Below are 13,662 nucleotides of genomic sequence, written 5' to 3'. Positions count from 1 at the left end.
ACAATCACAAATTGTTTTAGCTGAATCTTCTATATGATTTCAAATATGACTATTTCTACCATTCTAAATACTCCGAATAATGGCTGATATTGGTTTTGATTTAATTCCTGTAAAAGAGAGAAAATAATATATGTGAAAAGAATGTAATCTCTCGCCACCACCTGTTGAATAATGTCATTTTGCACACTGTTCTTATAGAGATGCTAAAGGAAATTATTGAAAATTTTTATTTTTATTTTTCATAGGAGGGCTCAATTCTCCCGGACATTTAGATGATTTGTATCAATATTCCTTTCTATACAACAAGGGAGTTTTAAGAACTTTTTCGGTTTTTTTTTCTTCAACAACAATATGAATCAAATTAGAATTCCACCATTTTACATAAATATCCATCAAATTAAAGAGCTTTAAATTTTCTACTAGCAGAATAGTTGACCAAGGACTTTCCAACGATGAACTATCATACAATCAATTGTGCCTCCAAATCGGAATAAATTCTCCCAATTCCATACTCTACATGTAACCTCCTCGCACAACAAACTTAGAACTCCAAATATTTTGCCACACATAACCGAGGATATGTCCAACGAGTGACTCAAAGAAATCACATCTAAAAAAATATTTAGCTTTGAATACACGTGTGATCATATTACCTAGATTTGTCACAAACTTCCAAACTTGTTTACCAAGAATAACATAGTACAATGCACTTAAATTTCTGAAACTCATACCTCTATCATTCTTATGCATATACAAACGGCTCCAAGACAACCAGCAAATACCCTTAGCATGAATCCTGTTACACCCCACCAAAAGAAGTTTATCATTTTCTCAATTTCACCATGACGGCGACAAGAAAATGCTGATGACATAAAAAGGAATAAATTGAAGAACATATTTAATAAGAGTCTCCCTTTCCATATGATGAAGACACTTACTATTCCAAGAATTTATCTTTTTCCATACTCTACTTAATAAACTAAAAATTAGTTTTTCTACTTCTTCCAATAATGGATGGTAGATTGAGATACTTGCTTATTTGGAATATTAGCTACCCCGCCTTTAACACTATTAGAAACATTTATGCTACAAAATATTTTTGTTTGAACGAAGCATCTTAATGAGGCATATTAAATTTTTTGAAAAAATATAAAATAATTTGATGAAAATTTATTATTTGGATAAAAAATATGAAAATTTGTTAAAATAATGTAAACATATAAAGTATTTTTTCCAAATTAAATTTAAGAAATTTCACATCACACGAAAAAGTAAGAAATTTGAAATTTCTATCTCACTCAATACATTGTAAATATCAAATTGGTAATTATTTATCTTTTAAAATTTATAATTTGGTCCCCATATTTGTAAACTTTTCAATTGACCCCGACTTTTTTTTGACAAATTAATCCTTAATAATTATTTTTATTTTTAAAAATTAGTTTCTTTAAATTTTTAAAAATTGCAAAGTGATCCATATTTTTCAAATTTTATATATGATCCAAAACTTTTAAAATTTATAAAAACCACTCAAAAAATGTAACAATAAATCATTTTAATACTTGATTTGAACAAGCAAATTTAAAAAATAATAGATTTCAATTGAATAATTTGAATCAATTAGAATTCCAAATTCTTTTAAAAATTCCAATAGACTAATCCAATAGGTAAATATATTTGTGAATAAAAATCAACATCTTTTTAATGTGTATTAGTTTTGGTAAGGTGGTGACACTGGTAAAGACGGTGAATGGAATGATATATTGATGCGAGCACCTTTGAAATAACTTCTTTTGGATAGTGAAATTGGAGAGTCTGAAAAAAGTGTGTCGACATGTTTGAAATAAAATGAAGACCGTTTGGTTGAAATGTTACTCGATGTTTGTTTGAATTTCTTAGAAACTCCATTTGTTTTACCAATTTTGCGGGTGGTTTCCAATATGTTATTTATGGATATAAAATCTTTTTCATTTTCTCTTTGATGTGAAGTTTCATGTTATCACCAGCTTTCAAAAATATCTCTTGAATGACCTTTCATTCTCCCATGATAGTTATATTTGACTTGCTATCTTTCACGGCTCCATCATCCTCAAACCAAAACCTTTTCTAGTGCGAGTAAACCTCATCCATACATATGGGCCAATCAAGTTTCATCTTTATGGAAATCAAACAAGCACATGGAAGACTATACATCATTCGTTCAAATGATGTTTGGATATTATTGTGTTGATTCTGAATCATTTAGTTAAGCGATTCTCAGACCATATACAAATCTCCTTTAATATTTCTCATCCAGTTCTTTAATGGGGCATTAGCAGATTCAACCTATTGGTTGTAATATTTATAAAGTGTATAACCTGATTTTTCCAAGCATAAACAATCTTCCTTTTCACTTAGTCTAGAATTATGCTTTCAACATATTTCAAGAAATACAGATATGCCATGCACTACCTTCTGAACAATATGACAGTTTTAACATATAAATCTTCCAAAGAAGAATTTATTATAAATTTCTAGGCATCCATTACCCATTCCAATAATACACTAGGTTTGACCATTTTCCTTTCTTCACCCTTGATTTGTTTGGTCCCTACCGTAGGCTTAAGTCTACTTGTCCCATTTTTATGTGGATACCTACACAGTAATACATATGACGTAGGAAACACCTTTCCAACCAAATTCATTAGTGAGGCATCACGATCAATGACGATCACTTATGGCATGTTTTCTTGGTCTTTCAACATAGTCTGACACACTTCTAAACCCCATGTAAAACTGTCCCTTTTTTCAATTTCCAATGATACAAACTTAACTGCAAAAGTCATATCTGTAGAAGTAACACCAACAATTTCCAAAAGTGGTAGTCTGTGCTTGTTATTCTTATATGTTGAATCAATTATGAGAACTGGGGAAAATGTTTAACAACTTGATGGAATTAAGATCAGTCGAAAATATACCTCGAACAAATTTTTTCATCCTCACAAACTCTGTACCTAGATACATAATGATCGTCATCCAAAATATTTAACATTTGTTGCATTTCGGATCTTCGACCTCTTTTCGCCTGGTTGTTTGTGTGTGAACCTTGTGACTTGTATGATATTTGAGACACTTTTAGGTATTTTCTTTTTCAAAATTGACAGTATTTTTTGGGCTGAACCATGTTCAACGTCATGCCAGAGACAATTTTCTTCTCTTTAAAATTCATACGACATAAAATGGGGTGGCTAACTAACTTGTAACATAAAACATGATTATGTATACCATAAACTACATTAATTCTCCATGTATTATTTGCCTTGAAGTACCCACACAACTTAAAAAGACACTCATATTTCTTCGTTTCAGTGTCATTGCATTTCAACTTTTGGATATGTGTTGTATACTTGCCACTTCTTTCACATCTCATCGTCCAAAAATGTCAGTCTTCTACCATAACCAAAATTTGACCTCCTGATTAAAATGTCAAATCCTAATTTTGCAGTCTCTATAAGAACCCATTGAAACATATGGTCACATATATCAAACTCTTGTTTATTTGTAAATTATTTTCAAACATCTACATAGGCATCACCCGGTTTAACATTACTAAATAGAGTAGTGTCAGAGATAGCATCAAGGACAACATCAGAGTGTATCATAAATACTATGAAGAAGATGTTTATCATCTATCTTAGTTTAGTTTTTATGAAGACAAAAACTTATCAAATAAGAAAAAGGTTGAAGTCTAAGCTCTTTCAAATTTCAAGATTTCATAAGCCATTCGATGTTGTATTAAAAGAAATTTATCATGAAACAAAGGTATTCAATTATGATTCACATGATATATATATCCTTAAATGCTTATAAAATCATTCATCTTTTCATCTCCAATGTTCCTAATCATCTATGTATAAATGTCACCCAAGTCAAACAAGTTTCAAATTTATTTTTCAATTTTCACAATAGTGTAATTTATTACACTATATGTGTAATCGATTACATCAACATTCTACCAAAAAATTTCAGCATTTATCAAAGATGGTAATCGAATACATCACACCTTGCAATTTTTTGAAAAATATGAACCATTGTGAATTCTATGCAATGCAATTCTTCATGGAACTTTTCCAAACCATTACATCTAATCCAATGGGTATTTTAGGATGTATTTAAGGCAAAATGCATATGTTTTTCATATCACATCTTCCACACATATTTTCAAACCATTCAAATTCTTATCAAGTGTTCTTTCTCAAAATTCATAGAAACTTTTTCTGCATAAAATATCACATCCTTGCAAAACATTTTATGAGTAATTAAGGTTATTATATTGAATTGTACATTAAAAGAACATATCAATTTTCTATTGGAATTGATTCAAGAACATTTCATGCATTCAAATATGTTTCAAGATTTATTTTAATCACAAAGTTTATTGTGACAATTGTTTGTAATAGAAAGTGGTGTGCTTTCTAAAAGGTGTTGTAAACAGAGGCATGATTTCTAGTTTATATAGGAATCATCATAGTGTTTGATGAATTTGGGAAAAGGTCATTTGAATTGGGTTAATTCAAAGTCTACCATAGTTTTGGTGTTTATGTTAGAAGATTGTAGGCGAGGTCTTGGTGTGAGGCTTGTACAAAGATCTAACATAGTGGAAAATCCTTCAAGGTGTGAAAGGACTAGATACATCCTTGGTTGATAAGGGGAAATAGTAAAATTTCTCGCGTTCTTTAATTTTCTGCACTTAATATTGCTAAGAACACGTCATTTTCATATTCAAAGAAAATTAAGATCATAACACAAAAACGATAAAAAACGGGCAACCTTAATTCACCCCCTCTTAGGTTGTATCTCGTATTTACAATTGACATTAGGTATGATTAAGGTAACTCGCTCCTCGATCCGGGTAGATATGGCTTCTGCAAAACCGTTCTTATTAGATGGCAACAATAACAACAAACCACCATGTTTCATTGCTGAATACTATGATTTCTAAAAATTCGTATGCAATTGTACTTAGAAGCACAAGGGGATGAAATATGGAGTGTTGTAAAGAATGGAACCTTCATTCCTACAATTGTCATAAATAATTTAGAACAAGCAAAGTACAAAGTTCTTGGAACGATGCCGACAAGAAGAAAGTGTTGTATGATAAGAAGGAAAAAATATACTTGCATCTGCTTTAGGAATTGACGAATTCTTTCAAATGTCAAATTGCAAAACAACCAAGGAAATCTAAAATACTTTGGAAGTAACACATGAAGGTACAGAGGAAGTGAAAAGATTTAAACTAAACTCTTTATTACAAGAATATGAATTATTCAGAATGCTACCCCATGGTAGTATTCTTGATATGCAAAAAGGTTCATCGTCCGAACTAATCATTTGGACGCTCTTGGAAAAGTTCTCACCAATGATGAACTAAACTTGAAAGTCCTTAGATCATTGTCTAGAGCATGGAAATCAAAAGTGATTATAATATCCGAAAAGAAGGGTCTTTCTGAAATGTCATTGGCTGCATTATTTGAAAAAATTCAAGAACATGAAATGGAACTTGATCGATTGGAAATACATGAATTGGCTCAGATAAGCATGAAGGGCGTGAAGTTAAAGTAAGATCCCTTTCTTTGAAGACTAAATATGATAGTGATCAAGAAGAAAAATCTTAATCTGAAAGGAAAAGACAAAGGAAATAGTCAAAGAGAATCATCAACTTTAAGAAAGAACGTTACTTGTTTTAACTGTGTAATAAGAGATCATGTCAAAAGTGACTGCCCCACTCTTCAAAACGAGATCAAAGTCAATAATAAGAAGGACATAAAATAAAAAAGAGCCTTTGTGGCATGGAAAGATAATGAGAAAAGTTCATCTTCAAATAAAGAACAAGTATACATGGCATTAATAGCTTCACACCATTTTGATGATGAAGAAAATGAGGTTAGTGATCTTGAACCATATATGATGAATTGCATAATACTTTTCTTGAATTGCATGCAGAATGTTTGTCTCTTTCTAGAACATGTTCAAAACAAAGGAAAATAATTTTATCTCTATAAAGTAAGACTAATAATATGAAAGTGGAGTTAAAAAAAGTCAAACATGAAAGTGAAATTAGACAAAGTAAAAGATTTAACATGTAGTAAATGTTAAACTCTTGAACAAAAAATTATTGAATTGAATCGAGTCCTAAAGAAGTATGATAAAGGACAACTTGGTCTAGAAAATTTTCTAAGCAAACAAAAGTACTTTAATGATAAAAGTGAGCTTGAATACTCAAAATTTAATAAACCAAGTACAATCAAAATTATATTTGTTAAGACTAGAAATAAATTCAATAATGTGGAATCAAGAAAAATGCAAGTTGAAAGTCATCCTAAGAGGACCTATATTAAAGATAATTCTTATGTCTCTAAAGATACTAATTTATTTAAGTTTATTTACTTTTCTTGCAATTGTAAATGTCATACCTCTAATGCATCTTATATTAGAAATATTCGTGTACCTAATGGAAATTATGTATGGGTTGAGAAAAGAACTAACCCAAGAGGACCCAAAAAAAATAGGATACCTTGAAAGAACTTTTAATTCTATTTTGCAGGTCTACTTGGAGACCATATGCTAGAATTGGAAAATAAAGACGGATTGTTCAAAACACAAGAGAACCATCTAATATGGTAAGATTAAAGTTTCATTTGATTTTAAAAGATTGAATCCTTTAAAGAGAACCTCATTGGTATCAACATAATCACTTTAGAAGAGCATCAACATTGATATTAACATTGACATCAAATCATTGTGAAGAAGACAAGCACTTTATGATGTATCTTTTCCCTATATTACTTTACTTTGGATTTTAATCTTTTTATTTTTGATACACTACTATGAAAAACACATACAATCACGGTTGAGAAAGATACATAATCACAGAGGATGAGTCATTGTTAAGTAGGGTGTGGTTGTATATGCGTTACTTACAATCATGATCTAGTGCCCGTTGTAGAAAACTAGAATGATGCTACCTATCACCACAATTGTGATACATAACCATTGTAAAAATTTTAAAGGTCATTGGTTTGATTCCCATCAACGTCATTTTTGGGATTTAAATTATTCTGGATAGCGTTCAACATATAACCGCGGTTAGATTTAGCAACCGTGGTAAAATCACTTATTTTATATATATATATATATATATATATATATATATATATATATATATATATATATATATATATATATATATATATATATATATATTTTTTTTCATTTTTTAACCTGTGTTTTTGTGAATCATATCATATCAGAAACAACAACACACATTTGTGAATCGTATCATACCAAAAATTATATTACATCAAATCCAAATGTTTCATATTACATCAAAACCAAAATGACACAAAATAACCTACAATTTACACATTATTACATAAAACAATTGTATCTTAGTGTTTTGGTTTTTTGTCTTTTGATGTCTTGTCTCTTGGTGTCTTGACTTTAAACTAGGCATGGCAAGGGGTGGGTCACGAACAATTTTTATCTTCCCCAAACTCAAACCCGAATCTCCCAAACAATCCTCGTTCCCTGCCCCAAACCCCAATGGGGATGAAAAATTAAAATCCAAACCCGTCCCAAACGGGTTCAGGTTGGGTTCAGGTATCCCCGCTCCGTCACCATCGATTTAGTAAAATCAATTTTTTAAAAAGAAAAAATTATTTTTTTCAAAATTAAATTACATTACAAATAATAAAGTAAAACAATCTCAAAATTTTTCATACATACCTTTAAAACTTTTTAAATAATTAATAATTAATATAAATCAAAATATCAAAACATTGGCCACATATTTAATATTCAAAATTATCAAAACAAAATAATAATGTACACAATGAAATAAACGGGGCGAGTTCGGGGTGGGAACTAGTGTCCCTATTACTTGACCCGTCCCCATATTTTTTAATCGGGAAAAACCCAAACCCAAACCCAAACTCAGTCAAAGCGGGTTTCCCCCGTAACTTTAGGACAAGTTTGAGTGGGTGCCCACGGATACGGGTTATGTTGTCATGCCTACTTTAAACACATATAATTTCAAATAACCATACTTGTTAGTAAATAAACTTAGAAATTATAACTTACAATAATAAATTATAAATAAAGAATACTATACTTATTAATTTTCCCATCTGCCTAATTTATGATAGTTACGAATACCATGCACATCATCTCTATCAATTTTAACATACGAGGTAGGCAAGTGTTGTGTAAGAAGTAATGGAAGGAATATCAAAACTTTCATGACTACGAGGAACATATTTTCCTTGGAGAATGATTGACCATCTCCTCGATATGTCTGAAGGATCATTCATATAGAAAACTTGTTTTGCTTGAGAAGCCATGATGAATGGTTCGATCATATAAGTTGTCTTCCCTAAGTCAACCCGGGTGAATCCTAAGTCATCAGTTTATATACCATTATTATTGGAAATCCACTTGCATTTAAATAAAGACACTTTGAAAATAACATAATCAATCTCTCAAATCTCCTCAATGACACCATAGAACACTCTAGATGCCAATATACGATTCTTATCATTCGAATTAGAGAAATACATGGATTTGGCCTCAACCATAGCTCCACTATTTTGAATTGTACTGCAATCATCTTTAGATTTTGTATAAAAGGAAAAATGACCAATATCGTATGCAACCTAAGTTATCACATTAAATTTTGGCATGTACGACAACCATTTAATTATCTCGGATGCAATATCATCATTAGATATTTCTTTATTAAATCAATCAATGAATTTATTTTTATGCTTTGTCAATAACAACTTGTCACTCATTCGGGGATTTGTTTTCTTCACAAATGTTTTATGAATAGCTATGTAAGGTTGAACTTCATCAAGATTATTCAATATATAGAAATCTGCTTGAATAACTAAATCCCGAGCCATTGACTTAACACTAAAACCTTGAGTACCTCTACCTTCATAGTTGTCAGCATGACAAGGCTTTGGAATTCCTATAGACTCTGCTTTCGACAAATAGTTTGTACAAAACTTAACAACTTCTTCTGTGATCTACCTTTCAACAATCAAATCTTTCAGTCGGTGATGATTATTCGTATATCCTTTAAAAATATTCATGTATCACCCTATTGGATAGATCCATATTAAATAAATTGGACACAAAATTTGATTTCTCTGACAAGATGAAGAAGTAAGTGAACCATAATTTTAAAAAATGATGGAGGAAAATACATCTCCTGACACAAGGTTATGGAAGCATCATTTTCAAGACATGACAATCATGAGGTTTTAAACCAATTAACTTGAGATCTTTCATAGATACAAATTTCTTGATGTTTTATGAGTAACCTTGGGGAACTTTGATACTGTCATACGGTGAACTGACTTTGTGTGTTTTTGCTTTGGAAAGCAAATGTCGCGGATAGCAAGAGTCGCCACCGACTTTTCTTTTATCCAATAAGGAAAGGTGGAAAAGAACAGGAAAGACCTTAATTAGATTTTGGGTTCGGGAGGTACATTATACAAAGGGAAGGTGTTAGCACCCTTTGTATCCATGGTTATCCATGGGCTCTTAATTGCTTGATCACTTATGTTATTTTCCTCGTCTGAAAAAAGTGTTTGTGAATTGCTTAGAAAATGTTTTGAAAAGAGAGTTTAACTTTGTAATGATTCTTGTACGAATGTATACAAAGTATTTATCTCGTCTAATTTTGAAAGCTGTTTAGAAAAATATAACTTGGCAATGATTCTAGTATGAATGTATACCAAGTGGTGATTTTCTAGTAGATGTTTTGCAAAGTGTGATGTATGAAAAAATGTTTTAGGTTGTGAGTTAGCAATTAAGAGTTATACCTACCCAAGGTCTTTATGGGCATTTCCTATCCTTATGAGGGTAAAATTGTCCTTTCTATTGAGAAGTAAGTAGTTTTATCCTTTGGATGTAAACGGGACATCGTAGGGTCATCGTTTGGTCATTGAAGGCAACATATGTAAGGATACCTTAGCATTCGAAGGGACGATCATCATTTAACCGTAGGCGACAACGACGGGTCATCGAGGGACAAAAATCATATATTCGCAGGCAACATCCGAGGGACTATGATTTATCTTATAGGGACATGATGATTTAATCGGAGGGTCTCTGCTAAGTGTATCCCCACATTCGCGGGACATGACCATAATACCGTAATACCGTAATACCGTAAGGCAACAAAGAGAGGTCCAAGATCACATATTCAAAGGTAATATTTTATAATCAATTAGGTAATTAGGATGAATCTTCACATTATAATCAATTAGATAATTAGGATGAATCTCCACAAGGGTATCCCACAAATAAAGTGGAATACCTAGCAAGCTACCTTTTCCGGGAATATGTGAACCCTTACAAAATTCAGCAAACAGGTCAGAATACCAAATCAGAGTGCAATCGAGGATTGCACCTAACAAAAGGAATCACAACAGTAATAGGTTCAGGTAAACAATGCATGGCTATGATAAAACATGTCAGATTAGCAAAGATCGGAACAGAAAAGTCAGCGACTGTCACGTTCGCTGCTGCCTCGCCTAGCGAGGGCTTAACGAACACTCGCTACAGGTTCGCTTAGCGATGTGCTAGCGAACGGCTGTGGGTTTTGAATTTAAGAACAGTACGATTTCAGCGAGTTCCAAACCCTATGGCATCCATTACAACAATTACATGGTAAAACATTTAAGACATCCATGCATACTTAAATCCACATGCAAAACTTAAGATATTTTTATAAATTCAATCATAATGCCACATGTAAATTAAGAGCATAAAGCGGTAACGGTAGTGCAAACCTGTTTGCAACTGAATAGCAACCTTGAATTGGCAAGTCACCCTTAGGGTTGGCGCCGGATTGAGTTGGGCGGAGGTAACCTTGGTGCAGATGAGTTTCCTTCAGGGTTTCCTTTAGGGTTGCTCTGAATTCTCTGGGTTAGCCTCCAGGGTTTGCTGTGTTGCTTCTATTAGGGTTTCCTTGCTAGGGTTTCTGTCCGTCTGCCTCTGTCTTGACTGATCTCCCCTTTTTCTGAATGAGGTCCTTGGTATTTATAATAGTTTCTGAGTGGTGCAGCGAAGAGTTCGCTAGGCAAATGATTTTGCTCGCCTAGCGAGCAAGCCATTTTAAGTCATTTTCTGGATTTGACCACTTGTGTGCTGGGTCTTTGTTCTTTTAAGATCAATGCCTTGAGTAATGAGTTGGAGTGCCTTGAAAAATGTCTTGCAAAATTAAAGGGCAAATTTTGGGGTATGACAGATACCATGCAAACACTCATAAAAAAATTCATTTTCTTTTTTATATAGAGTGACAGCCGAAGAGAGATAAGTTCGTTTTCCTGCTTCTATTGGAGTCAACTGTTTTCGTATACCCATCGCCTCCATATTAAGACATGAATTCTTACTATCTTTAGTTTTTCTTGGGATATATAGAAGTGTTTCAATTAAACTATCATACACACTTTTCTCCACATGTATCACATCAAAATAATGTATTACATCGAGACTTGACCAATATGGAAAGTCAAAAAACACATACCTCTTTTTCCATATATTTTCTCAACTTGCCCTTTTTCTTTTTCTCTCTTTCCAAAGACAACATCAATGTGTTTTTGTTGTTGATAAACTTCATCCCCGATTAAAGGTTTAAGATCCATGTCAAACCCCTGCTCTTCATTAAAAGGTGATGGAATATTTCTCCCTTTGTACGTTTATTGACATTCTCGCAAATAAAACAAGGATAATAAAAGATACCATCATTTTCGAGAAGATTTTGTTCAGCATATTCAAGGAATTCAAAAACTTGTTTCTCATATATCAGACCTAATCTATCAACTTTCATCCAACTACGATCCATAATGAATTCTGAAGTTTATATCAAAAGAATAATGTGAATGACACACCAAAGTCTAAACCTATAACATATTCATAACAATAATATATATAACATTAAACCTAAAACATATGTATATCCATCATAATAATATAATATTTAACAAAAAAAACGCCATAAACTTTGAAACAATAATAATATGAACACTGTAATATATATGTCCATTGTGATTGTACTGTTTTGACGAAGTTGGTGGAGTTTCAAAAATGCAATGAAATCAACGAAAATAAGCCATGAAAAGTAACGATAAAATCATCAAAAAGGGAATAAAAGCAATGAACATCAACCATGAAAAGTAACATATCGTACTTCAAGGAGGAGGAAGAGACCAAATGAATTAAGATGATGAAGATTTTCGTTCCAAATGAATGAAGATGGTGAAGATGAAGAGTTCGCTATCGCAGTCGTCTGGTTCGCTTAGGGCGTGTTATAAAGGAAATAATGAATTTGTTTTATTTTAATCGACAGTAAAGCCTTTTGCCACGGTTGATAAGAACAAGCGTAATGAAATACATAACATGTTACCATGCTGGATAAGTAAACCGTAGTTAAACATTTTTCAATTTTTGTTTAACTTTAGAGTTTAACGGACACACACTTTTTTTAATAGGAAAAATTGAAAAATGTTGTTCCTGAGATTTAAAGCTTGTACCGAATAATTTATCACCACAGTTGTTTCAAACAACTGTAATGAAATGTCTTCTAATAAAATAAAATAAAATCAGGCGCTTCCAATTTGAGATATTACAACGGTGGAATGAAAGATCGTAGTAAAATAATATTCCCAAAGGTATATTTTATAATAGTGATAATGTCAATAAGGGAGATAAGAGATGGTTGTTTTTTAAAACTTTATTTTCAGGATACAAAGGATGAATTGCAAAATAAATGGGGAAATATACAAGATAGGAGGAGCATCAAGTGTCAAACAAAAACTTTCATTCATATATTTTTTAATCATAAAAAATGGGAAGATTGTGAAGAAGATATTCATTATCTATCTTAGTTTAGTTTTGATGAAGACACTTATCAAAAAAGAAAAATATTGAAGTCTAAGCTCATTCAAATATCAAGATTGCATAAGTCTTTGGATATTGTATTAAAATAAATTAATCATGAAACAAAGATATTCAATTACAATTCACATTATGTATATCCTTAGATTCTCAGAAAATAATTCATATTTTCATCTCTAATATTCTGAGGCATCCACATATCAATGTCACTCAAGTCAAGCAAGTTTCAAACTGATCTTTCAATCTTCACAATAGTTTAATTGATTACACTATATGTGTAATCGATTACATCAACATTTTGTCACAATTTTTCATTACTTATCAAAGGTGATAATCGATACACCAAATGTATAACCGATTACACACTGCAATTTTTTGAAAAATATGAACCATTTGAATTCTATACAATACAATTCTTTATGGAACTTTTCCAAACCATTGTATCTAATCCAATGGGTATTCTAGGATGTATTTAAGACAAAATACATATGTTTTTCAAATCACCTCTTTCACATATATTTTCAAACAATTCAAATTCTTATCAAGTGTTCACTCTCAAAATTCATAGAAGCTTTTTCTGCATAAAATGCCATATCCTTGCAAAACATTTATGAGCAATTAAGATTAATATATTTGAATTGTACATTAAAAGATAAGATCAATTTTCTATTGGAATTTGTTCAAGAATATTTCTTACATTCAAAATTTGTTTTGATC

Source organism: Lathyrus oleraceus, chromosome 7 (genome assembly GCF_024323335.1).
Source record: "Lathyrus oleraceus cultivar Zhongwan6 chromosome 7, CAAS_Psat_ZW6_1.0, whole genome shotgun sequence".
Lineage (NCBI taxonomy): Eukaryota > Viridiplantae > Streptophyta > Magnoliopsida > Fabales > Fabaceae > Lathyrus > Lathyrus oleraceus.
This window is presented reverse-complemented; position numbering follows the sequence as displayed.